We start from the raw sequence: 24635 nt of genomic DNA, 5'->3' as shown, positions 1-24635 counted from the left end.
GACAGAAGGGCAAAGACCCAGAGGGGGGCCCCTGCAGTGAAGGAGTGTAAAAGCTGAGAAGATGGCGAGACCCCCATGTTAACACCGGGGCCGGGCCCATAAGTTTCATATGCCACAACGCAAAATCCAGGCCAATCGGGTCTCCAGCTATTTCACGCCGGCTAGTGTGGAGAGTGCTGACCAGACACAGGGTGAGGAGATGGCTCTTACAAAGGAGGACTTCTTGTCCTCTCTCCGTGCCTTTAAAACCGAGTTGCGTGAAGAGCTCACAACAGATAGAGCGACACAAGAGGCCTTCCAGACAGATGTCAATGGGAAGCTAGCCGCCCTCCAAACAGATGTGGACTCAGTGGGGGCCCGCACACTGGACTTGGAAACGGACATACAGAACTTACAACAGAAAGTGGTCCCAGTGGAGACTGATCTCGCAAATGTAAAATCGCAACTACACCTCACCATAATGAAGCGCGAGGACTTGGAAAATCGCGCACGCCGAGATAACATACGGGTGAGAGGCCTGGAGGAGGGAGCAGAGGGGCCCGACCTAGAGGCCTTTGTGGTGGGGCTGTTTTCCTCACTACTGGGAGAGGAGCAAGCGGAGATACAAGTGGAACGAGTGCACCGTGTGGGCAGCAAAATACTGGGCGACGGGAGAAGACCAAGAGATGTTCTTGCTAAATTAAGCTCATTTAAAGTGAAGGAACGGATACTTCTAAGGGCGAGACACCAGGACCCCATCTCCTTCCAAGGTGCGCAATGCTCACTCTTCCAGGATATAGCGCCAGCAACTTTAGCCCGACGTCAACAGTTCCGACCAGTGACGGAGGCGCTGAGAGAGAAGAAGATAAAATATCGATGGACCTTCCCCTTTGGCGTAGCGTTTGAACTCCATAATAAAGCGTGCCATTTCTCAACGGTGGATGCGGCAGCCGCTGCACTGGGCCTAGAGGCTAGAGGAGTGCTACCGACTGTGAGGCGGGAGAGGGGCAAGGAGGAGATGCCACCCCCATTTTGGCGGACCAATGGAAACAACAGAGGAGAGGTAGAAAGACCCCTAGAAAATGAAGCCATGGGGTAAGCCGGTACCGACTCGGACGGGGAGCGGCCACGGCGGGGGGGGGGCCCCCCCCGGTTGTTCTATAGAGACGGGGTGAGGTTTCCCCCCTCATCGGGAGGGGGTGGAGCGGATCTGCTCGCCCCGGATCATGGTGTTGCTTGTTACCCAAGCATACTTTATCTCTGCTAAGCACCGGGGGTCTGAGGCCCCAGCCTTTGAGATGCCCGTGGGTGTGATTGGGCCTGGGGGAAGAGATGAGACGGAATTGGATCCTGTCCATGACATGAAGACTGTAAGACACTTGGCGGTTAGGTGCTGCCAGGATAATGTCTGTATTTCTTTTAGGAAATGTTTGTTCAAGTTGTTTGATGTTTACCATCCGTGTCACGGTGCAAGGAGTCAGGGGAAAGCGTCACAGCTGATAGAGTATTCCTGGATAGGGGGGTGAGAAACACGATGAGGGGCACTGGAGATTTTACTGGGAGTCTGGGTGAGAACACTGATGCTACACAGAGATAATGCTGGAACTACTAACATGGAACGTGAAGGGCCTCAACTCCCCCAATAAACGGTCACCATTGAAAAAATACCTTGAGGAGCATAGGTATGACATAGTGGCCCTACTAGAAACACATTTGAAGAGGGGGAGGGACACAGTCTTCGTCACAAACACTATTCTCAAATTGCCCTAGCATCAGCTCCCACAAAACACTGTGGGGTGGCGTTACTATTTAGCAGATCAGTCCACTTTAAGGAAACAGGGTCCAAGAAAGATAAGGAGGGACGATTTCTGATGTTGAAAGGCAGCCTGGACGGGAAACTCTGTACGATAGCTACTGTCTATACTCCTAACAGTGGTCAAACCCAATATCTGTTACAATTCCTGAGCGAGCTAGAGGGCTTTGCGGAGGGCGAAGTTGTCCTGATGGGGGACTTCAACCTGGTGTGAGACTCAACATTAGACAACGCACCCAAAGAGATCACAAACAAGTGCCTTTGCCAAATCAGTGAAAGCCTCCTTTCGCCGTCTGGGGCTGTTTGACTCCTGGAGGGCCATGAAGCCCCTGGAGAGGGATTACACCTTCTTTTCACACACATCGCTCATACTCAAGGATCGACTATGTGTTTTGGAGCAAACCACTGCGACAGATCCTTACGACAGTAGCTATTAATCGAATTGTCATCTCAGACCACGCTCCGGTGGTGGTAGGTGTAAATTGGTCACTAGCACGCAAACCATCCAAGCGCTGGTACTTTCCAGAGGTGATTACCCGGGACGCAACATCCCGCAAAGATTTGCGATCAGTGATTAGGGAATACTTCCAACTTAATGGGTCGGGTGATACTGATCCCCATACTCTCTGGGACGCCTTTAAGGTGGTTATAAGAGGTAAATGCATTGCGCTCGCAGCTGTCATGCACAGGTTAAAGATTAAAGACCAACTCCTTTTGGAAAGCGAACTGAGGGTGGCTGAACAAGAACATAAATCATACCAGTCCTGGCAAGCTCAAAGGAAGGTGGCGACCCTCAAAGGTAAACTACAGGCTATCTATACGAATAGGGCAGAGATTACGAAAAGCCCACTACGATAAGGGCAATAAAATAGGCACCCCCTTAGCTAGACAGCTGCAAGCCCAACAAGCCCGCGACTACATTGAGCAGGTCAAAGACGAGCACGGGGAACACTTAACTGAAGAGGGAAAGGCGAGGGCATTTAGACGATTCTATGAGCGTCTATCCAGACCGCCCACGCCCAAGAGACCTATTTGCGCTCAGTCCACCTACCACAGGTCTCCCAGGAGACGAATGACATGCTAGAGGCACCCTTTACAGCGGAGGAAGTACAGGCGGCCATCAACACCCTTCCCCTGCATAAGGCTCCGGGTCCTGATGGTTTTACAGCCCTTTTTTATAAGACCTTCGGGCAGAACTAGCGGGCCAACTCGCGACTCTATTCAATTATATACAGGGGAGGGGTGCAGTGTCCACGTCCATGGGGGAGGCCCTGATAACTCTCATACCCAAGGCCGGAAAGGACCCTCAACTCTGTGCAACATTTAGGCCCATTGCTCTGCTGAACCTAGATGCCAAATTATACTCTAAAATCCTGGCGCAGAGGCTGGAGGATGTGATGCCGGAGCTGATGCATCCGGACCAGTCTGGCTTTATTAAAGGTTGCCAGACTCATGACAACTTAAGGCGTGTCATACACTTAATGGAAAAGGTACAAAAGAAAAAGGTCCAGGCACTCTTATTGGCTTTAGACGCTGGGAAGGCGTTCGACAGGGTTGAGTGGTCCTTTCTAGTAGCAACCATGAGAAGGTTTGGATTTGGGGAACAATTTATTTCCATGGTGATGAGCAACTATGCCTGCCCCAGATCCCGGCTGGTGGTCAATGGGGTAGCTTCTGAATTCTTCGATCTATCCCGAGGCACGAGGCAGGGATGCCCCTTTTCCCCTCTGCTGTTTGTGCTCAGTGTTGAGCCCTTGGCGACGCGGGTGAGGGGGTGCGCGGAGTTCCCAGGCATTACATTTGGTGCAGACTCCCATAAGATTTCCCTATTCGCAGACGATATTTTATTATTTGTCACTGAGCCCCATACTTCCCTCTCAGCCATAAAAGAATTGTCTCGGTTTGAACAACTAGCGGGGTTCAAGGTGAACACGGAGAAGTCCTATCTCCTAAACCTGACACTGCCCAAGGGTATGATGACCCAGATAGCCTCCATTACCCCATTTACTTGGGCCAAGAAAGATATTACTTACTTAGGCATTCGGATTGTTCCCCAGATGACTGGGTTGTTTAGAGCAAACTACCCCCGTTTGATTAGGTCTCTACGAGACAACTTCAAGAGGTGGTCCCCGTTATGGAGATCCTGGCTAGGGCGCATCAATAGTATTAAAATGACGGTGCTCCCATGATTACTATACCTCTTTCAGAGCCTCCCCGTTGAGATCCCGCCAGATTTCTTTGCGGAGACTCGAACGCTTTTCACTAAATTTATTTGGCAGGGTACTAGAGCTAGGGTCTCATACAAGATACTGACACGCCCCAGAGAGAGAGGGGAGGGTTGGCGCTCCCAGATCTCCTGCTATATTATAGAGCAGCACAACTGCGCGTACTAGCTGAGTGGTCCCTCAAAGAATCAGATAAGATTTGGCTGCATATGGACAGAGCGGTGACAGGCAAGACCTTGTGGGATATTCCATGGAAACCCAAGGGGGCACGACCACCAAACGCATACCATAGCACACCCACTGCCACCACCCTCAGAGTATGGGACAAAGTTACTAAACTCCATTGGCTTACGTCCTTTCCCTCACCACACACACCTATCCACCTTAACAAAGCATTCCCACCAGGGGAACTACCGGGACCATTTGACTGATGGAGAGAAGGGGGCTGCTTATGCACTGCAGACCTATACCATGGAAACCAACTTAGGACCTTCAATAATTGCTGTAGGGATTTCCAACTCCCACAATCCGAACATTACCATTATACACAGCTAGTGCATTGGGTCACAAAGCCACATATAAAGGAAGCAGCTACCAGGGATCTTCTACCAGTAGAGAGATTTGTGCAAAGGGGAGGAGCGACAATAGGCAGTATCTCAACGCTATATTCCATATTAGCTACAGCACAAACAGCACCGACACATCCCTTTTTGGGAGAAAACCATGGGTGGCTCGGTGGAGGAGGAGCAATGGCGCTATCTTTACCACGATATACACAAGCACAACCGCTCAATGGCAGCCAGAGAGGCCCACTATAAGTTACTCTATAATTGGTACCTGTATCCTGAGAAACTTAAGAAGCTTTATCCCCAGGTATCAAATAGATGCTGGAGGGGCTGTGGCATGGTGGGAGACTTTAAACACATATGGGGGGACTGCCCATCGATCCGCCCCTATTGGAATGAAATTCTCTCTCATTTGAAAGAGATGCTGGGATATCCCATCCCGACCACGATGGAACATGCTCTCCTGGGCCTTCGAGCCCAAGAATTACAGCATCAAACATATGGGGACCGGGCTATTATGTGGCTGGCTTTGGGGGCGGCGAAGACAACTCTAGCTTCTTTCTGGAAAAAAGCGGACCCACCGCCTATAACTCTGTGGCTCTCACGATTATGGAAAAGCCTTGCCATGGAGCGTCTGGTTGATAAAGGGGAGGGTACACGCAGCAGTTTTGATTACATATGGGACCCCCTGGTCAGGTTCCTTTCCAGGGGACTTCCCCTCACGACTTGTAGCCCCAAACTAAGGGCCTTGCACCTCTTCCATATATAGGAACCGGAGTCTGAGACGGGGGGAGACTAGGGAGGACCCCACATAGTCCAGAGAGAGGGACACGCAACCACCGACTTCTCTTAGCTACTCTTAATTTGACTAGAGACGGATGGCTTGTTGTATGTTAACTTGTTTAATGTCAATTTTTTATTCTATTTCATGTATGGTACGAGCTGGCTATACTTACGACCTTGCATGATGATAAATGCCCCTCAAGATAGAGTATTCTTGGTGCACAATGTAACACTACTCTAGCGGAGGACAAAAGACAAAAGGAAATGGAGCTGTATGGAATAGTTTAAGATGTTTCTTGATTAAGTATGCTTGTACTGTATTATAAAATGTCAATAAAAAGAAGATTACAAAAACAAAAAAAACAAACAAAAAAAAAAAGATAATGAATGGTGCTCCGGGTTATTACTTTGGAGTCCCCACTAACAGTGTGGGGAGCCAGAGATGTAGACAGAAAGAGCACATTGTGGTCACTTTTTTAGAGGTGGCCTCATTGCCCTAGGAGCCCCACAGGCTGAGTTATGGGCAAAAATGTGTTGTAGAAGTAATGTCCTCCAAAGCATTATGGGTCGAGTTTTCCTGAGTGCAGTGAAAATTGTAGTATCTGCTGTACTTCTGTGCCAGGAGAGCCATTTTCGCTCCAAGGATTTCTGTTTGCAGTAAACATTTGCCAGTTTTGTGTGTTTTGAGGGGAGAGTCACAAGAAACGATTCTGATTAGGTAACTGTGACCAGTGCTCAAATACCGCTGACTGAGTTCAGGCCTGTTTTCACTCCAAGCGTCATGGCCACCATGCAGCATGAAGAAGAGAGACAAAAGAAATAGTTCACCCACGCTGACGTATATCGGCAATAATCCACATAACAGGGTCAGTCTTCAAGGTGGTAACTAAACCGCCCCAAGGCCAGACAAACGTAAAGCACTTACTAATGACAATGAGGGATGTTTGAAAGGCAAGCACACGGATGAGTAAAGTGATGTGCGTGGTAAAAAGCCCACAATACTTAAGAGGTCAAAGAGCTTGCGCGCTTGACCTAAATACCAAAAGTTATAGGGATGTTATAATTAGTTTCCTTAGGGCACGAGTTATAGTTACTTGAAATAACTAACCATAACAGCTGAATTTCGATGGTTTGGTTCGTGTAAAATCTGAATCTAACTTTAGCATCCCTGTAATCTTTGGTTTTAAAGTGGATTTCAAAGGTTTTTTTAATTTTATTTCCTGACTAGAACATCCCTGCAACCTTTGTTTTTTCAGTGAATTTCTAGTTTTATTTTTTGTTTTTCAGTTTTTTAACGTTAACTTATATGACAAAATGACCCCCCCTCATTTTGTCCTTTCTAAATTAAATGTTCTTAGTTTTACCATTCTGATTCAATGAAGATGGCTTCAGGAGTGCCACACTTTTGTCATAAGACTGCTTGTTAGCTCTGTAGTTGTTCTTTAGAACACCATGGCAGGCTGCAGTAAAACACAGATGGGGTACTTCTTTCTTTGACTGTAGCCAAAGTACAGCTTTACATTTATTACATCTTTACTTGTGTAGGATTAAGACCCAAATGCAGTTGACACTTGTTAAAGTAGTATGTTTCTTAGTCAACGCCACGAAGTAGGACTCTTTAGCAGAAGTGTTATTCGGTCTCACAGATAGACAGGACATTAAGGATGAGACATCATGTACAGGTCATCCGACCACTGTAGATTGGATTTAGATGGTCGTAGATTTTGTGTTTTTAGGAATAACATGCCCGCTCACTGAGTGTAACAGCTAATTAGTAAATCCTTTAGCCCCCCAGCCTGTGTTTGTAGGCCAGGGTTTAGAGTCACCGGATCAGTCTTTGCCCATAGTGATGGCATTCGGATATTGATTTTTCATGTAGGGTTACATATTTATGGAATGGCGCTGATGTTAGTAGTGATGCGATGGGAAAGTGTACACATATCTGGGACGAAAACATTGTGTGTGACACCAGGATAAATAGCACTATAAGTCCTCAAACTATCATGAAACTAACTCCTGGTTCTTTATGTTACAGAGGAAATGGCATTGGTAATAGGAGTCAAAATATTGGTTGTAAAACAACATTAGATAACGTCAACATAAAGGGGGGTACCTCCAGCCTCATGGACTACGACTGGCAGTGTGGAGAACAACTGTACGTCCAGTTACCAAAACGGAGAGGCCTCTGTTTAATCGTCACCTTGCATGCCCCCGTTTTGACAATTCCAGGAATTAACATCTCAGGTTTGTATGAACACATCTTGAGCAGTCCAACAACTTTGTTACATCATCATTGAAGGAAAAGAACTGCAGAGTATTATGGCACCAATAGTTGGAATGGTATTCCACAGGAGTATCAGATGTTTAATGATGAACAGCTGTTGGTTGGAAACATTCTACTATTATTTTTTTTAGACTAAGGCAACTGCAGATAACTTGATGGGAGTTGCTGAAGTGCATCAGCATTACAATGGATGGATTAAAAAAAGAACGTTGTATGCGGATGAGGATAATAAAGCAACACTGCTATGTACTTGACCTTATGATGGCCATGGGAGGAGGGGTATGTGCCAAATTGGAACTGCCTGTATTTATGTCCCAGCGAACTATGCAAACAATAGAACTTTGTCAGAGCCTATACAGATTTTAATCATTTACAGAAGAAGACAGTAAATGAAGGTGGTGCCCAGATAATTGGTTTAGTGATTGGCTGTTATTGCTGCAATCCTGGACGTCGGGGCTGCTGGGAGCCTTGTTGCCAACTACAGTGGTCTTATTATTAATATATTGTGTTGAGCAGTTGATCCTAGCATGTTATAGAAGAGTAGGTGCTAAGGCAGGAGGGATGTTTCCAGTTAGGACACCAAAATTTGTAGTAGATTTTCAGGGTAATATATATATATATCATCTAGTGCCAAGTGCAGATCAAGGTTTAGATCCTATAGTTGAAATATCAATTAGAGGGGGAATGTTGCAGGAAACTAACTATGAATATGAAAACGTAAAGTAACATGATGAGGCAGAAAGCACTATACAGCTGTATGTAGTGAAAGAACAGTGTAGGCCCAAATATAATGCTGACTGGAATAAGTTGAAGAGTTCACTTTAGGACATAATGGTATAAGTAACTTCAAAGGGTTGAAATTAAAGGCCAACTCGTAGTCAGTAAACATGAAGGAATTTATGACAAACATATAGGCTCACTGGCACGTACCCTGTGTTTTAAAATAGATTGCAACTTGAGTAGACAATGTGTTGAGGAAATCTTATCAGTAAAGAATATACGGCGGTCTTAGGTTCACAATGATAACGCACACATTATTAAAACTGTGTTTACCACAAATATGCATGCATTCAAGAGCAAAGAATGTTAAAGCTACAATGAAGAATGTGTAGGGGATACGGTCAGAGTTTGGGCTTACCGAATCACAGGTGTTCCTTTTTTTTGAATCTGTAACCAATAAGTCAATCATTATTTGCTGTTCTGCAATAAAAGGATGTGTAGTAATTTAGGTTAAAGTTTACGTTCCTGTGTTTTTCCACAACTGATGTATAACTATGTAGTAATTCACAGTTTGACGTTCTGTAATAAAGTACTGTTTGACACTGTATAAAAAGAAGCTGCCAGTGAAGCAGTAAATTGAGACTGGCTTCCTACCTGTGTGAGGAGGGTGGAGCTCCCTGTCACAACAGTAAAGCAATATCTTTACATTGCCAAAGTGGAGTCTGTCTTTTTCCATTTTCTAAGTTTATGAATTGCCGTGCAACAGCTAGCGAGCCAAGACAGGAGGTCCCGTTTGTTCCCACCTGGCTGCGGACACCGGAAGATTACCTATCCCTCCCAGTAGTGCAAAAATTATTGCACACCTCTGATGTGTTAAACAGACACTGTGGTTTCTGAAGTTCTTCTTGTGCACTGGGGTTGGGAAGGATCCGGGAATTGCAGTCTATTTAGGTGAGGGCAATGCAGACTGCATTCAATGTTTTTGTATATACTATATGATTTATTTCCCTAGGTAACAGTAAACACCTATGTAGATATATACACGATAATGAGATATAAGGTTATAAGAGACATAAGGGTATTGCATGCAAGATTGTGTGCATGTGTTGCACAATATCAGGAAAGGCGCTACATAATCGGTTCACTTGTTATTCCCAGCGAGAAGCTGGATGTAGTCAATCTGGGTAATTCGAAATTGGGGGATGCCAACATATGTTCCAATGTTTGACATAGAGGGACAGCTGAAAGGCTGATGGTTAACTTTACCTCCAAGTACAATCTGAACACTCGAATTACTAATGTAGAACTATGTACTAATTCATTGTTGGACGTTCTGTAATACAGTATTGTTTGGCTCTGTATAAAAGAAGCTGTCTGTAAAGCAGCAAATTAAAACTGGCGGACTGCATGTGGGAGGAGGGTTGATCTCCCTGTCATGACAGTAAAGAACTATCTTTACATTACCAAAGAGGAGTCACTTTTCCATTCTTAAAAGTTTTGAATTGCCCTGCAACAGAGCGGACATGTCCTCTTGCACACTGACATTGTCAGTACAGGGAACATCACACTATGGACTATTTTATCATCAGGCGCCTACATAATACCGTGTGGGATCTCACGTTCATATCTGATCAAACCCGACAACTTTCCTCTACTGTCACTGGTGATTACTATCACTAAGAGTGGTATCCAGGATCTATCAAGCATGCATAGCTTTGAAGTCCAGTGGCAATGAGAGAGAGGGTCAGGCCGGCATGGGAGCGAGATGTGGGGCACCATTTTTCCAACAAAATGTGGCATCACTGCAGAATGCAAACAAAAAATCATCAACATATATGATACACAACAAATTCCTACACCATGCCTCAAGGTTTAGCATGAACCAACCCCGCACGATCGTCCACATGCCTAAAATGTGGGGCTAATAGTGCAAACTTTATTCACATTGTATTCTCATGCCTGGCTGTTCAGAACTTCTGGCTCTAAATTCTTGCTCTAATTGCCACAATGACTGGAGTCTCTGTTGTGCTTGACCCCCTCTAACTTTAATTGGCTATGTTAAACCCCTTCATGCTAGCCCCGATGTCTCACTGCTATTATGCTTCTATTGGCTAAGCGAAGGATGGCACTTATTGGGGTAGTGACCAAATCCCCACGTAAGTCGAATCGGTGGAAAACATGATATATTGCAACACTACCATCCAGGAGCCTAGACATTTGGCAACTGTTGCACAACTATTTTCTCACTGTATACGCAGAGGCTTCAGACTGACTCCTGAAGCAGGTCACATTCTAGGTCTGTGCCTATTTATTTACAGGGCTGTATTCCACCACAGGTGATTGGTTCCCCTCTTTGCTCCTGAAACCTCACCAACCACACTCCACACTCATCCTAACTGTATCCAAGTACCAGCATATTCATATGGTATGTTACTATTCTGGTGCCCAACAACATGCCTAGGCAAAGATATGTGTAGTCTAAATTGATAAACAAGTGCCAGATGTGGTGTTACTGTACACTGTTGGTATTTCGAAAAGAGAAAAAAATTTATTATATATATATATATATATATATACACACACACAGAAAAAAACCTAAGGTTACAGGGACATTAAAGTTAGGCTCACATTTTAAACATACAAAACCATAGAAATTCACCTGTTATAGTGAGAGTTACCTATAACTTGTGCCCTAAGGTAACTATAACTCCCAAGCCCACCTGCCGCAGCCTTTGCATCAAAGCAGGAGAGATGGTGTTGAAGGCTGCAGAGAGGTCTAACAGAACCAGGATAGCAAACCCTCCCTGGTCCACTTGCATATATTAAGTATCTGCAGTGGCAAGAAGAGCGCATTGTGTAAAGTGATTCTGCTTTGCTAGGGGTCCTGGAGAAATTGAGATAGATCCTGGTTTACATAATTCTAAGATCTTAGCCAGAAGGGGGAACAGAGTAATTGGGCAAAGACTTTTCAAGCCACTAGGGCGCCCCTCTGGGCTTTTTTTTTTTTTTTTTTTTTTAAACGGGATCACCACCGCTTCCTTCCAGACCTTACCTGCCTGCTAATGCTGTTTGAACTTGTATTTATGGTTCATTAATGAAAAGCCTCCATTATTAGGGAGAGTTCTGTAAACAAACGTTTTTAATGTTTCACTGTACTACTGACAGTGGTTCCAGTAAAAAAAAAAAAAAAAAAAAAAAAAAAAGAGAGAAGTGTACACACGTTTGAAAAGTTTTACAATAAGAGGCTAAGTATAATTCTCCCACAGTACTCTCTGACTAGATGCAAATGTTTGCAGAAGCTTGTAAGCAAGAGTGATGATTTGTTGCTTTCAAAATAAAACGTTCTGAAAAAAAAGCAAGTAGGAAAAAACATTTTGCTACTATGAAATTTTAGGTGCATTTGTTTGAAGTGTCATTAAGTAAAATGTGTTGATGCAAGCTTGTATCTCCCAAAAATATTCTTAATAGAAAAAACACTGTCACCATTTTCAACAAGATTGTGGAAAGCATGAAAATAAACAAGCATTGGCAAAGCCACCCGATCTAACGTTTTTTGTGGGTCAATTGGTTTAGTCAATGTGTGTCTTGTTTTGACATGGCTTTTGTAACTTTATTGTTGTGGGAGCTGCCAGGCCCTCACCATTGTAACAAACACTGGCAAAAAGAGAAAAAGGTTTTTAGTCTCAAAAAGCACTCATTGCCACCAATGGTGTAGCAAAGGCCCCACAGGGACCCTGCAGGGTGTCCCCCTCAGCACAGCACCTGCCCTGAGAGAGTCTGAAGGGGGAGGGGAACTCCATGTTCTTTGCAGGGGGTCCCCTCCAGTTTCATTACGTGCCACACTAGTTCCTGGCACTGAACAAAACTACTCTGAGAGACTATCTGCTCTTTGTGAAAGCGCAGAATACAATCATTTGCTCTAAAGCCAGTCGATAAATAGAGAGAGTGGAATAGAAGTTTAATAATAACAAAAATGTCTTTGTTAACGCCGGACCTAAATAGGGAACCAATTCTTTAAGAAAGTCACAAAAGTGCACCCATGGTATATGTCTTTGAATTCATAAGAGCTTACAGAAGTAGACCAGGAAATCATACTTCTAGAAAATATTTGTGAACTGTATTTTGGCATGAGCTAACATGCATGTGAAAATCTGTTAAGCATCTACATATTTACTTTCCCTCCAACCACTACTTCTGCCGTTGTCAGGAATACATTTCCAACCTTTCTCATTATGGGAAAAGATTAGAGAGAGAAGAGCTGGTGAAAATCCTTAAAACATGCAAGTTAGTAGGTTTGCAGCCTCAAAGGCGTTCCCTTGACTATTGCTTACTGCTTCCTCCAGCTCCTGTATGTAGATCTGTGGAAAGGTGGCAAAATAAGGAAATTGCTATAGTAGGGATTGAAACTGCAAGTATTCAAGTCCTACTATAGTAGTACCACTGGCATAATCAGAGGCTACTGTCAGAGCTCTTACATAATGAGATTGCTGCCATAATTTGTTGCAGCACTAGAGTGCACCAAAGGGACAAGTACATTTTTATTACAGGACATTTAGATTTAAGAAGCAACCTGTCCCATGGACAAGTAGTTATTTTAATAAATTCCACACCCCCGATTGGACTGAAGTAAGGTGGACTGGATTGAAGTGGGGTGGATTGATCAGGTTCAGTAGAGAAGGACTGGACAAGAGTGGGGTGGACTGGACTAGAGTAGGGTGGATTGGAATGCAGTGGGGCAGGCTGGATTGAGGCGGACTAGATTTAGGTGGAGTTGGGTGGGGTGGTTTGGATGGAGTGGACTGGATTTGGGTGGACTGGAGTGGGGGGAATTGAAGATGGGTGGATTGGACTGGTGTGGGTTTGATTAAGGTGGAGTGGGCTAATGTGGATTGGAGTGGGGTGGACTGAACTGGGGGTGTGGGTAGGAGTAATGTGGGGTCGACTAGAGTGAATTAGAGTGAGGTGGACTGGATGGAGTGGGGTGGATTGGGATGTGGTAAGGGATTTGGGTGAGGTGGAATGCACTGAAGTAGGGTGGCTTGGATTTGTGTGGGGTGAGATGGAGTAAGTGGGGTGGATTGGAGTGGGGCGGATTGGCGTGAGATGGGTTTGACTGGCGTGAGGTGGGGTAGACTGGATTAGAGTGAGGTGGGATAGACTGGATTGGAGTGGGATGAAGTGGATTTGAGTGTGGTGGATTTGTTTGGAGTGGGGACTGGGGTGGGTTATGGTGGATTGAAGTGGGTAGGTTATGGTGGATTGGAGTGGGATGGGCTGGGGTGAGGTGGGTGGCCTGGGTTATACTGGATTGGGGTGGGCGGGATTGGAATGGGCTGCACAGGAATGTTGTGATTTGGGATGGGTTGGACTGGGATGGGTTGGTCTGCAGTAGCGTGGGTTGGATCGAGGTGAATTGGAGTGGGGTCATTTGGATTGGTGAAGATTACATTGGTCTGTATTGGGGTGGATTGGAATTGGGTGGCCTGGATTGGAGCAGGGTGGTCTGGAGTTGTCGTAGTTTGACTCTCACGCCTAGGCGAGACTACTGGTTATGGGGAGACAGCACTTTTGTTTGCAGGCGACTGTGTCACTCGTACAACAAGTTGCAACTGTCAGCCCAACCCTCCCAGCCCGCAAGCAGTACCTCACCAAAAACATGAACAGTAAAATGTGATTTCTGGCAGCCTTATGTATGGACTCTAGGTTGCAACATCTCAGGGGAGCCATGAAGGAAAGGAAGTTACCCTTTTCTCTTGTTAGCAAAAAATTGTGAACACAACCCCCCCACCATCTTACAATAAACATAAGATGTAAAATACCTAGCAAAGAGAACCTAATCTCTAACCCAATGAGGTATGGTAAACCTAATCTGCCAGTACCATGTCCATGAGAAGTGCCCCCCAACCCTTGTTACCTTGAAATTAGGTCTCTAGGTCAGCCTCTGTGGTAATACAAAGGCTGTTTTCTGCAGCGAGGTGCCGTGCAGCATAGATGGCATCTGGTAGGAATCCCTCTGACGACCTTGTCTGTGTGAGATGTATTTATACAGATTATGAAGGACCTCTCACGCAGGTATGTTCCCCAAACAACTGATAGGGAGGCAGGCATGTGGGAGCAATTATATAAACAAAACTTCAACAAGTCACATTATGTTCTTATCACACATAAGTGAGAAAGGGACAGGATGTTAATACCTACGTACATCACTTGATCATAATGCAGATAGTGATGCCTTCACGGAGTGGCACGGATAATGCATATCAAAACATTCTTGTAACTATAAACAATGGCAGCCATTTTAATAGAAATAATCAAATAAATGGGCTAAAATAGAGCAAGCTAAGTAGGTTAAAAGTCGCAAGGTGACGGGGGGCACAGGGCTGCAAGCCAAAGGGCTAAACTAAACTACCCGAGTCCAAAATAACAACTAAGTTGAATTCACCAGAGCAGGGCAGATTGTTTTGGACTGGAGTGGGGCAGATTGTTTTCAATTGGAATGGGGCAATTGTAGTAGGGCAGGCTGTTTTGATTGGAGAGGGGCGGACTTTTGGTTTGTCCTATGACAGATTGGATAGGGCAAATTGTTATGGAATGAAGTAGAGCAGATAGTTTTGGGTAGGAGTGGGACAGATTGGAATGGGGAAGAGGGTTTTGGATTGGAGTGGGGCTGATTGGGGTGAGGTGGGACTGGGCTAGAGTGCAGCGGACTGGGGTAGGGCAAATTGGAGTGGGCAGATTATTTTGGACTGGAGTCAGTCAGATTTTTTTTGGATTGGGGCAGGTTGGAGTGGGGTGGATTAGATTGCAGCTGGGCAGATTGATGGGAGTGGGGCAGAATGTTTTAGTTTGCATGAGGACAGATTGCAGTGGGTGGGTTGGGAGTATTGGTGTGCTGCAGATTGGTCTAGAATGAGGCAGATTGGACAGGGGCAGATTGTTTTGGACAGGAGTGGGGCAGATTGTTTTGAGTTGGAGTGAGGCATGCTGGAATAGAGTAGATTGCTTTGGATTAGTGTGGGGCAGGTTGGAGTTGGTCAGATTGTTTTTGATCAGAGTGCGTCAGTAGGATTGGAGAGTGCTGTAATGGAGTGGAGTTGGGTGAGTGGTTTGGAGTGGGGCAGATTGGGACATACTGATGTGTTTTGAAAATTATACATAAGAAACAATGTTGCTTTGCAATATTTAGAACAAGATAATAGTCATCTTTTGAGAACAGGGCCCACCATCTAAAACAAATCGTGAGTGGAAATTGAGAAATGAAAACTTCACAAAATAAGAAAGTTAACAATGGAAAATCCGATTTTTTTTGTCCTACTGGGCACGCATCTTCTGTTTGCAGGGCCCTGGACGTTAAATGAAGAAAATAGCAACTCAATGGGAGCAGCGGACAGGCACTGAAATTAGTTGAATTAATCAGTGCTTGGTCCCTGCTCCATTGACGGAAATGGAAGTGATGATATGGTTTTCAGTGACTAATGACGAGACTGTACAGAAAAGTGCCATGCAAGCCAACAAATGGTAAACCACGGGTGGGATCCAAGACCTTTTTTTTTTTTTTTTTTTTACCTACAACAGCGTCTCTCTAGCTCTGATGAAGTCCAGATGCAATCAAAGTAAAAAACACATCAATACTCAGAAAAGAAAAGAAAAATGTATTTAACGTGGTACAGGGACTTGACAAGCCAAAAGACAGATTTGCAGAACTCCAGCACAACCTTTTATTACTGCAAAACACAAAAGACGTAACTAGACGTTTCATCAATTATCCAATAACTTCTTGAGTACATGATAATTTACCAGCAATCATAGACTGGTGCATCACATGTCCAGCAATTGGCAGTCAAGATTTCACAACATCTATATATAAAATCCAATCAAATCAGAGATTAATGGTGCATGATAAGCAAATACACAATGACAGCTCATATGTCACACATGGTGACAGTTGGGGACTTTCAAGATTGAGAAATACATTAACCAAATAGCAGGTATCCTATCCATAAATAGGATGTTATTTCTGAGCTAGCACACTATGATAAATCACACGTGCTGGCTCTTGAGCAAGCCATGCATTATATTGATTTCCAAGCCTATGCACATAAAAAGAGAAAAACAATGGTTCATCGGAGTCATGTGCTTCAACAACAGGCACTATAATCAGAGAACTGGGCAAGACAAAATTGATTCCATACATGATAAGAAAATGCAAGTCCACAGAGCATGGGATCACAGGCTCAACCCTAAATACAGCTCAGTACTGTGGGGATGGGTGAAGCCAACACTAAAGTGGGTTACGTTTTTCTCATGCATGTATTGTATCATTCACGTAACACTTTACGCCCCGTGACAAGGCTGCAAAAGGATTTAATGGCAACTGGAAATTCCTTTCAATGTGAATGGATAGTAAGGTGTGGTTTTAGGAAAGTACCTCTTTTTACATGGTCACCCTCACCACCACCACCACTTATTTGCCTGGTTTCTGGTGCAATTTTGACTGAAAGGGCACTGGGTCCCTGCTAAACAGGTCCCCAGTGCCAGATATCTTCCCCTAAAACTTCACAGTTGTTTTTTTCCCCAATTTGCAAACGTTTAGTTACTACTGTAAGTCCCTAGCAAATGGTACCCATGATATCTAGGGCATGGGATACTACAGGAAGTCACCTAGCAAAGAAGACTAAAGACACCAACTGACTTGGTCTCAAGCCATACTCGCCTGTCTACAGCCTTCAAAGAAACATGCGCCTAGAAGAGGACTGTCCTGCAGCGCAGCGACCTCCAAAGCCTTGGGAGGACTGCCTACCTTCAAAAAAAGAACAAGAACTCCTGTGGACAGCAGACCTGTCCAAAAGAAATATCTACAAAGAAGAAAGAAGTTTGTCTGAGGAACCGCGAAACTGCTGCCTAGAACCTCCTTTGCACCCAATGCAAACAGCCGGAGTCTGAGTAGCCCACCAGTCCAGTGAAGGTTCCCCAGTGTTTCTGACCCAGAGTGCTTCGTGGGCTTACCCCTGTCGGACTCCACAGAAACACCTGCAGCCTAAATCTGAGGGCTCCCCTTGGCCGTGACCTGCTGGTAAGCTGTTTCCGACACCAAAAGGCACCCCTGCACCTGGAGCCCCTCGGCCTTGGTAAGCTAGACTGCTAGTGTCCCTACGACCCCTGGCACCTTAACTTACTTGGGCAGGGTTGATCTCTCCCGCCTCTTGGCCAGAGCCTGCAGCCTGTTTCTGAAAGTGATCTTGTGTATTGGTTAATATTAGGGGCCCGACCCTGTGTTGGCACCCTGCACCTGGCCGCACCCGTGCAGCTGAGAGTGTAAGTTTGGTGCTGCCTTGTACTTACCTCAACTCCAGGAGATCATCTCCTGACTGACCTTGTTCTACTCACCTGGGAGCAGCTTATCTTCGAATAGCCCCCTGTCTCCATAGGATAACATTGGACATCTGACGCTGTATTGGCATGCTGGACCTGGCCGCACCTGTGCCACTGAGGGTGTAAGTTTGGTGCTCCCTTCTGCCCCCCAATGCTTACCTTAATGCCCGAAAACCAACCTCTGATGTTGCTTTTACTCACATGTGAGCAGCGCATCTTTGCACCCCCCCCCACTCCGGACCCCTTTCCCCCGCCCCCAAGCATAACATTGGCCACTGACTCCAAATTCAACCTCTGCACCCCACCGCCTGGGTTCCGCTGCAGGTGCACACTTGGTGCTGATCTGAACCTCACCTTGTGTTGACCCAAAACCCCAAAGACTGGAACTTTAGGTCTACGACTCCTTGATAAGCCTAGCTGCTAGCCCACCCTACCACAAATAGAGCTCTAGACCTATTTATTTCTGCTTATCTTTGGGGATCTATTGGACTCTGCAGTGTACTTCATTTTAGTACACTATAGATAAAACCAGCGTCCTATAGTTGTTTTCTAGTGTTGCCTTTGTGGGGCAGGGCATGATGTTTGAAATGTGCTTCAAACAAGTGGCAACGAACCAGCACCTGTACTCAAGCACGATGTGGTGTGGAAGTGTTAAAGTAGGCACTGACATGCGAGGCAGTACATCCTGAATGTTTTTTTTCATTTTTGACCGTATTTTGCGTTAGTAAACTGCCACGTTTTAGCGTGCTCCAAAACTCGATATCAATTATTTTCCCCAGGTCTTTCTAGCTATGGTTCGTAGACAAGGTCCCGACGGCTGCACTAACCTACTACTAGTTAGCATGTATTTTAAATGGTGCAAGTGTGAGGTTTTGAAGATGTAATCATAGCCCGTTCAGAAATCACCCACCCCATTGTCTGTTTTTTCGATCGTTTAACTTGTAGGTTCTCAAATCCCCGGGCCACTATTTCCACAGTCGCCTTACTGTTCGGGTTTTCATTGACTGATTGCTCAGAAAAAGCTTGTCGATAATAAAACCGACTCTTCTACGTGGTTTTAACGACTGCAACCGTAAAGCTTTTTTACCCCCAAAACAAAAAGGCAACCGTAATCTGACGCGAAAATATCATCTGAAATACAAGCCCGTATTTTGTAACCGCTTAAAAAATAATCACAGGCATCGTTATCTAACGCACTTGAATGTTGAGCCTGAATCGTGTTCAACTCTCACATACTGCACTTCTCTACAAAAACACCAGGGGGCAGCAAAGCTTTATAGGATAGTTATGTTTTTCCTATTTAAAGATTGAAAACCAAAACAACTTGAGCAGAAGCCTCCTGAGCAAAAGCTTGCAGAGATCTGAAAAAGGCAGTGGTCTTTTTTTTTTAAACGCTTAATATACAAACTTTCGAAGACTTATAGCACCTAAAGCAGATATAACCCATTGCTAAAAGGAATGTATCCTATATTTTCAAACATTATGGTAAACAGTGACAATACAGGTTTTACAACTTCAAAGAATTTAAATATGCTGGGACCTGCATTTCTCTTTTCTAATATGAAGGGGTATATATATATATATATATATATATATATATATATATATATGCATTAAGTAGTGCATACAGCAAGAACGGTACTATTGCAGTACAGCTATGCAAGAGATTGAATACAGCTTCAAAAACAGACTGGCTTGAAGTATGTTGCAAGAGTAGGTTTTAGCAGCAACAAAAAGTTACGTTTCGTAGCTTAGTCAAATCACTAAGTATCCAAGCATTTTGTGAAAGAAAAAAAAAAAGGAAAGAAAAACAGTATCTCCTTTTACATGTCAATTAAAAGCCTTTCTTCGCGTTACATCAAAATACTCATTTTTCAGCATCCGTGAATGTGAAATTAGACAAAAATGTTGCTGAAATGCTGCAAAGAAGTCGATCTGAACCAAATCCCGTTTAATAACGTTTTGGCTGCACCGCTGCAGAAAAGAACTGTGTGCTGCCCAACACAGGCAGTTGAAATTGACGCCTTAAACCACCGGTTACATCTGCTCTTACACAGAGCCAGTATAAGTCTCACAGCCTTTGTGGTGAGAAATGATCACACACTTAAAAGGAAACAGCCTTAACTTATCCTTTGTGTTTATTGTAAAGCCCATGTTACATTTCACTGACCCATAAGTTTCTGCAAAATCCAGTTACGATGTGGGTTGTTTGGCGCTGTACCACGTGTACTGGAAGATTATACATATATAATAGTTAAGCAAAAAAAAAAAAGCAAATGAAACCATTGCTATCAGTTAAGCGGCTCAAACATGCCACAGGAAAGCAAGACTACAAATAATAGTACCCAAAGAGCTACTGAGTAAACTCTGATAACCCTGGCTGAATGTGATGGGGCTCGGGTCATGTTGTAATCATTTAAGGTCATTTAACGTTCTAACTGCAATTTCATAAGAAACAGCAATGCATTGTCTAAAAAACTAAAGTGCATCCTGCAAGAGCCACTATTTACAACTGAACCCAAGACATTTCAGCCAGGGAGAACACGCAGGATAGGGACAATGACAAATAAAAGCATACGAGTTGGTAAGAGCTCCCTTTACTTTCTTCCAGAGCCGAGTGCGCGCATGTGGCAAAAAGGGCCGTGTGTCCTACTGAAGGAGAAAGAGTCGTGGGCATGCTCTGTCTAGCTGACAAGCACATAGCTGGACTAAAATATACATTAAAAGGCCGTGGTTGTGTAGCATCCTCCAGAAGACGACGGGATAGTTATTTATTATTATCAAAGTTAATAAAAAGCTAGATATGACATATAATGTTTCGTCGTGACAGCCGATAGTAGGTTTGCTTTGCACCAGAAGACTACAAAACAAAGCATATTGCTGAAAACATGCACTCCGTGAGAAGTCCCCCTTTCAACCACATAACGGTGTCGAGCAAACAAACCGATGCACGCCTGAACTCGGCTGCACCGTTATATCAAATGCCGACATAGTCTCGCCTGCGAGAGGGCAATGAATCTCAACAGTTTTCGTAAAACAAGCAGAAAGTACAAATTACCCATATACGGTGTGCATACATTTCGTATCTTTCGCAAATTGCCGCCCCGGACAGGCGTCCTGCCCTTAGCAGAAGCATGCCTGGGCGTAAGCGGGGACTGAGAATGGTGGTTCCGATAAAGTAGCAGCACTGCCGGGGTCTCAGAATGAGCTGGCTGATGTCCCGGGCCAACAGAAAAATAAGTGATGTCACCGGAACCTCGGCGAGAAACGCGCACTCCCACCAAAGAGATAAGTCGATGTGCGCGAAAGTGCGCACTCGCCCGGGAGACCGTGACATCAACGAGCATACTGCGTAAGGAGCCACTAGCACACGTCCCTGAGTTTACACGGCCCTCGGAACAACGATCAGAGCATCCAGGAGGGTACTCACCTCTCGGCAGAGAAGAGAGACGTCCTCTCCGGTGCGCGCGCCGCTCCTTCCCCCATCGGCATTTACAGAGCTAGAGCCGCTCCAGTGTGAGAACCCAGACAGCTGGGAAGGAGGGGGGAAGCGCACGAGCGCACAGACCAATGGCTTCTCAGAGACGTCGGGTTGCCCAGGTTTTTCAAACGAGCACTCCTATTGGCTGAGCGTTCCCAAGTCGCAGTAGCTCCGAGGCCGCCAGAAGCAATTAAAGTCAAACTGTTCGGGGAAGTTCTGATGCAGCCACTTAAGTCCACTGTAAATATAGCGCTTCTCGTTGTGCGAAACCGTTTTACTCCTGAATTCGAGATGAAATGGGATTTTTTTCTGCCATTTCCATTTTGTTCAAGTTACAACACAGAAAAAAATACACCATCACAGTCATGAGCCACCTTTTAACATCAATGACTTAAATAATACATACTCTTCTTGCTGCGAGGAAGATAATTATTTTTGGCCAGTATTATTTTCATATTTTACTCCTGCTTCTACTCTGAAACTAAATAGAAAACACTAGATATTTAGTTCTAAATATTCATTCAGTATATTTACATACCTCTCGGAAGGCCAAACTATTACATTGAAGCATAAATATGAAGAAGCATAGGCGATCTTACAAATAACACCAGTTAAGATTAAACAGTCTTGGAAAAAATCCCATACTTGTCAACATTTCAGAACTAGAAAGAAGGAGGTTTGTATACAAATAATTGGGATCATGTATCTTCCTCATTGACTTCTTTTGAAGCAGAGGCAATTTCCTGCGGAAAAAGCTAAAATTAGGCAATTTTAGCTTTAAAATTCGAGTCAATCGTCTGAATCGCGTCTGTTGGCATGTATGAGGGCTTTTATTTTCGGCAAATTACAGAATGAAATAAAAACAGAGCTTACAACCCTGCTTGATAAACGTTTTTCTCCCCTGGGGTTTACCGGAGGTGTTAGAGCTGAGGACAGTGATTAGAAACTTGATCCCTGCCATTGTTTAGAAACTTGATCCCCACTGGCTCAGCAGATGGACACGCGGTGCAAGAGTGCTGCTGCAGGATCAAATGTCAGATAAATCCTAACATATTCTTTGTTTTTCCCTTACCTAGCAGGAGCACGAAATCAGTGCTACGGCAGGTAGAGAGCATGCGTGCCAATAGACCCGATTCAGGCGCAAGACTCCCGATTTTTGAAGCAAAAAAGGCTTTATTTTGGCTGTCTCCTGCCTGAAATTTCCTCACCAATGGGCTACTGGGCTCAAAGAGGCTGCGAGACGGGCCTCTGTACGTCTTGGGCTGGTTGATGACCTCATCGCTGGTCCAGTCAACAGGCATTGTGGTGGGATTAACCTATGACGTTTGGTATGGAATACCTCATCCGGCAGTATCAATTTAAGACTCAAATATTATACGCCTTACCTTATATTAGAGAACTTGTCACTGCCAAAAGAACTGTTCAGAGAAGAGGAATACTTTCCTACCAGTTAAGCGCATAGTTCATAAAAGAAACGTGCCAACAGTTTTCAAAAAGCAAGAAGCAAATGTCAACAAATTATTCCAACCCCAGTTTTATAACCCGATAACCATTATAGGCACGGAATCAGTGGCAATTTGTATACGAGGGAAGAGACGGTTAATGGGGAGACAAAGCACAATTGTACACAGGGAGCTGCCTAAAAAACGTCCCCGAGCGCCGGCCTGACTGACTGATCAGTGGGTGGGCAAACCTCAACAAAGGAGCTTGTATCCATGCAATATGAGTTGTAAATGACTGACAATGGTAGCAGATAATTGGGTGCAGTGTGCCCTAAAGGGTCAGTCAGGAATGTGGTTTTGAGGGGGCAGCCGACCTTTTGGAGGTCTTCCCCCAAGGGGTATTGGGCAAGTGGAGTAGTCCATGACCGCTTAGGGCTACTTGGGCTATGTTGGGCTATATTATAGCTCGGGGATAAACAACCGTCCATTTTGTATCACCAGCCACAATTTTGTCTTGATGACACGGTGGCTGGTACTAGTTAGCGTTTTTCTAGTATTAAGTAACGTATTTCCTGTTGCTAGTTGCGCTTTCCTTTCATTTAGCCATTTCGTTATAGCGTTTTGTACGTTGGCTGGTTGTGCATGATGGTGATCAATAAGGTGCGGCTGCGGCGCGAGGCAGGCCGCCTTGACCTCCTCGCTGACAGAGCGCTCACGGGAATGTGGCCCTCGCTCCGGGCTCCCAGGCCTTGGTGGTGGCGGTATTTGTCTGCTAGCCTCTGCGTAGAGCTGGGGCGGAGAGCGCTGAGGTAAGCCGGCGGGGCTGCTCTCGGATTGGGAGAGCGGCCCCAGAAAGGAGTGGCTGGGCAAGGGGAGCACGGTCAGCTCTGCAGTTCCCCAACATCAAATGCCTCTGGTAAAAAGGTCCCGGTTTGCCAAGGAGCGTGGGGGAACCCTCCCAGGACACAGAGACTCTTCCGCGAGGGCGGGCACACCTGAAAGGTGCAGCACAAGTGCAAGGGGCACGAGATCCCCTCATAACAATCAAGCAATAGTGGGGAAAGAGAAGGGGGACTGCAGGAAGCGAGGTGCGGCTGTTTGCCGCCTCAGAGACCTTGAGTGGGGTATTTGAGAAGGGTTGGTTGGGAGGGGGAGAGGGTGATTTGGCGGCCGGGTCCCATAAGTGGCAGGCAGTTCCTCTGGAGGCATCAGGTTTGTTGGACATGGCACCCAAAGGGTGCAAAGAAGATATTGCAAGGGGAATGTAGAGGTGAGATGTTAGGCTACACAAAGTATGGTGGTATGGAAGGAGATGGTAGAGCATCAGGGGAGGTGGGGAGATGGAGGGCAGAAGGCACAGGGGCCAGCTTCAGTTCTGGTGGCGGCCCTCTTGGAATGGAGCGATGAGGGAGACGAGAAGGCCTGAGAAGGGACAGATGAGGGGGTGGGGAGTGTGCCGTATAAGGCTGAGAGCCATTGCTTGTTAGTAAAGCAACTGAGAAGAGTGTACGGGACGTCATTGCAGACAGAGCTGGCCCAGATGCCACTGGCTGGTGACAGGGTGTATGCACCTGCAGTGGGTGGGGCCAGCCCTGTTTTGGGTGGCAAGTTGCTGGGAGGAATGGAGGTAAGATGGCTTAGGCAGTGAGTGCGCGTTACATGACTTAGAGGCTGCGATGTGGTTTAGCAGGGGTTCCACCAGCACACCGGGCCTCTTTACTATTTCACAAGGAGAAGCTGTGTGTGAAGTGGCAGACTCGGGCAAGTCCAGTGCGGATTGGTGGCTCTGAGGAGAAGTGAAGGTGGGGCCCTGGGCAGCTAGCTGGATCACAGCAGTAGTCGGAGCACCCTTGTTGCAAGGGTCACTAAAGGATGGCTTCTTAGTACAGCGAGACGGAAGGTATAGTACGACCTCTGACACAGTGATGGGGAGGTAATGTCCTGAGGCAGAGGAGCAGCAGAGGGGGTAT

The 24635-nt window shown here is 45.4% G+C and overlaps 1 protein-coding gene across 3 annotated transcripts in view; it reads right to left on the bottom strand.

Moving 5' to 3' along the window:
* LOC138287629 (uncharacterized) overlaps positions 1-21398 on the bottom strand; it is a 148261-nt gene extending 126863 nt beyond the window's left edge. Inside the window, exon 1 of one of the 3 annotated variants that reach the window (XM_069228213.1) lies at positions 21173-21398. The gene's annotated coding sequence lies outside the window, so the exon portion shown is untranslated. The other 2 variants (XM_069228211.1, XM_069228212.1) reach the window with 2 other exon arrangements.
* Between the last annotated feature and the right edge of the window lie 3237 nt (positions 21399-24635).

The sequence above is a fragment of the Pleurodeles waltl genome, chromosome 4_1 (assembly GCF_031143425.1).
Source record: "Pleurodeles waltl isolate 20211129_DDA chromosome 4_1, aPleWal1.hap1.20221129, whole genome shotgun sequence".
Taxonomy (NCBI): domain Eukaryota; kingdom Metazoa; phylum Chordata; class Amphibia; order Caudata; family Salamandridae; genus Pleurodeles; species Pleurodeles waltl.
Note: the sequence above shows the minus strand (reverse complement) of the source record. Positions and strands in the feature narration are given on the sequence as shown.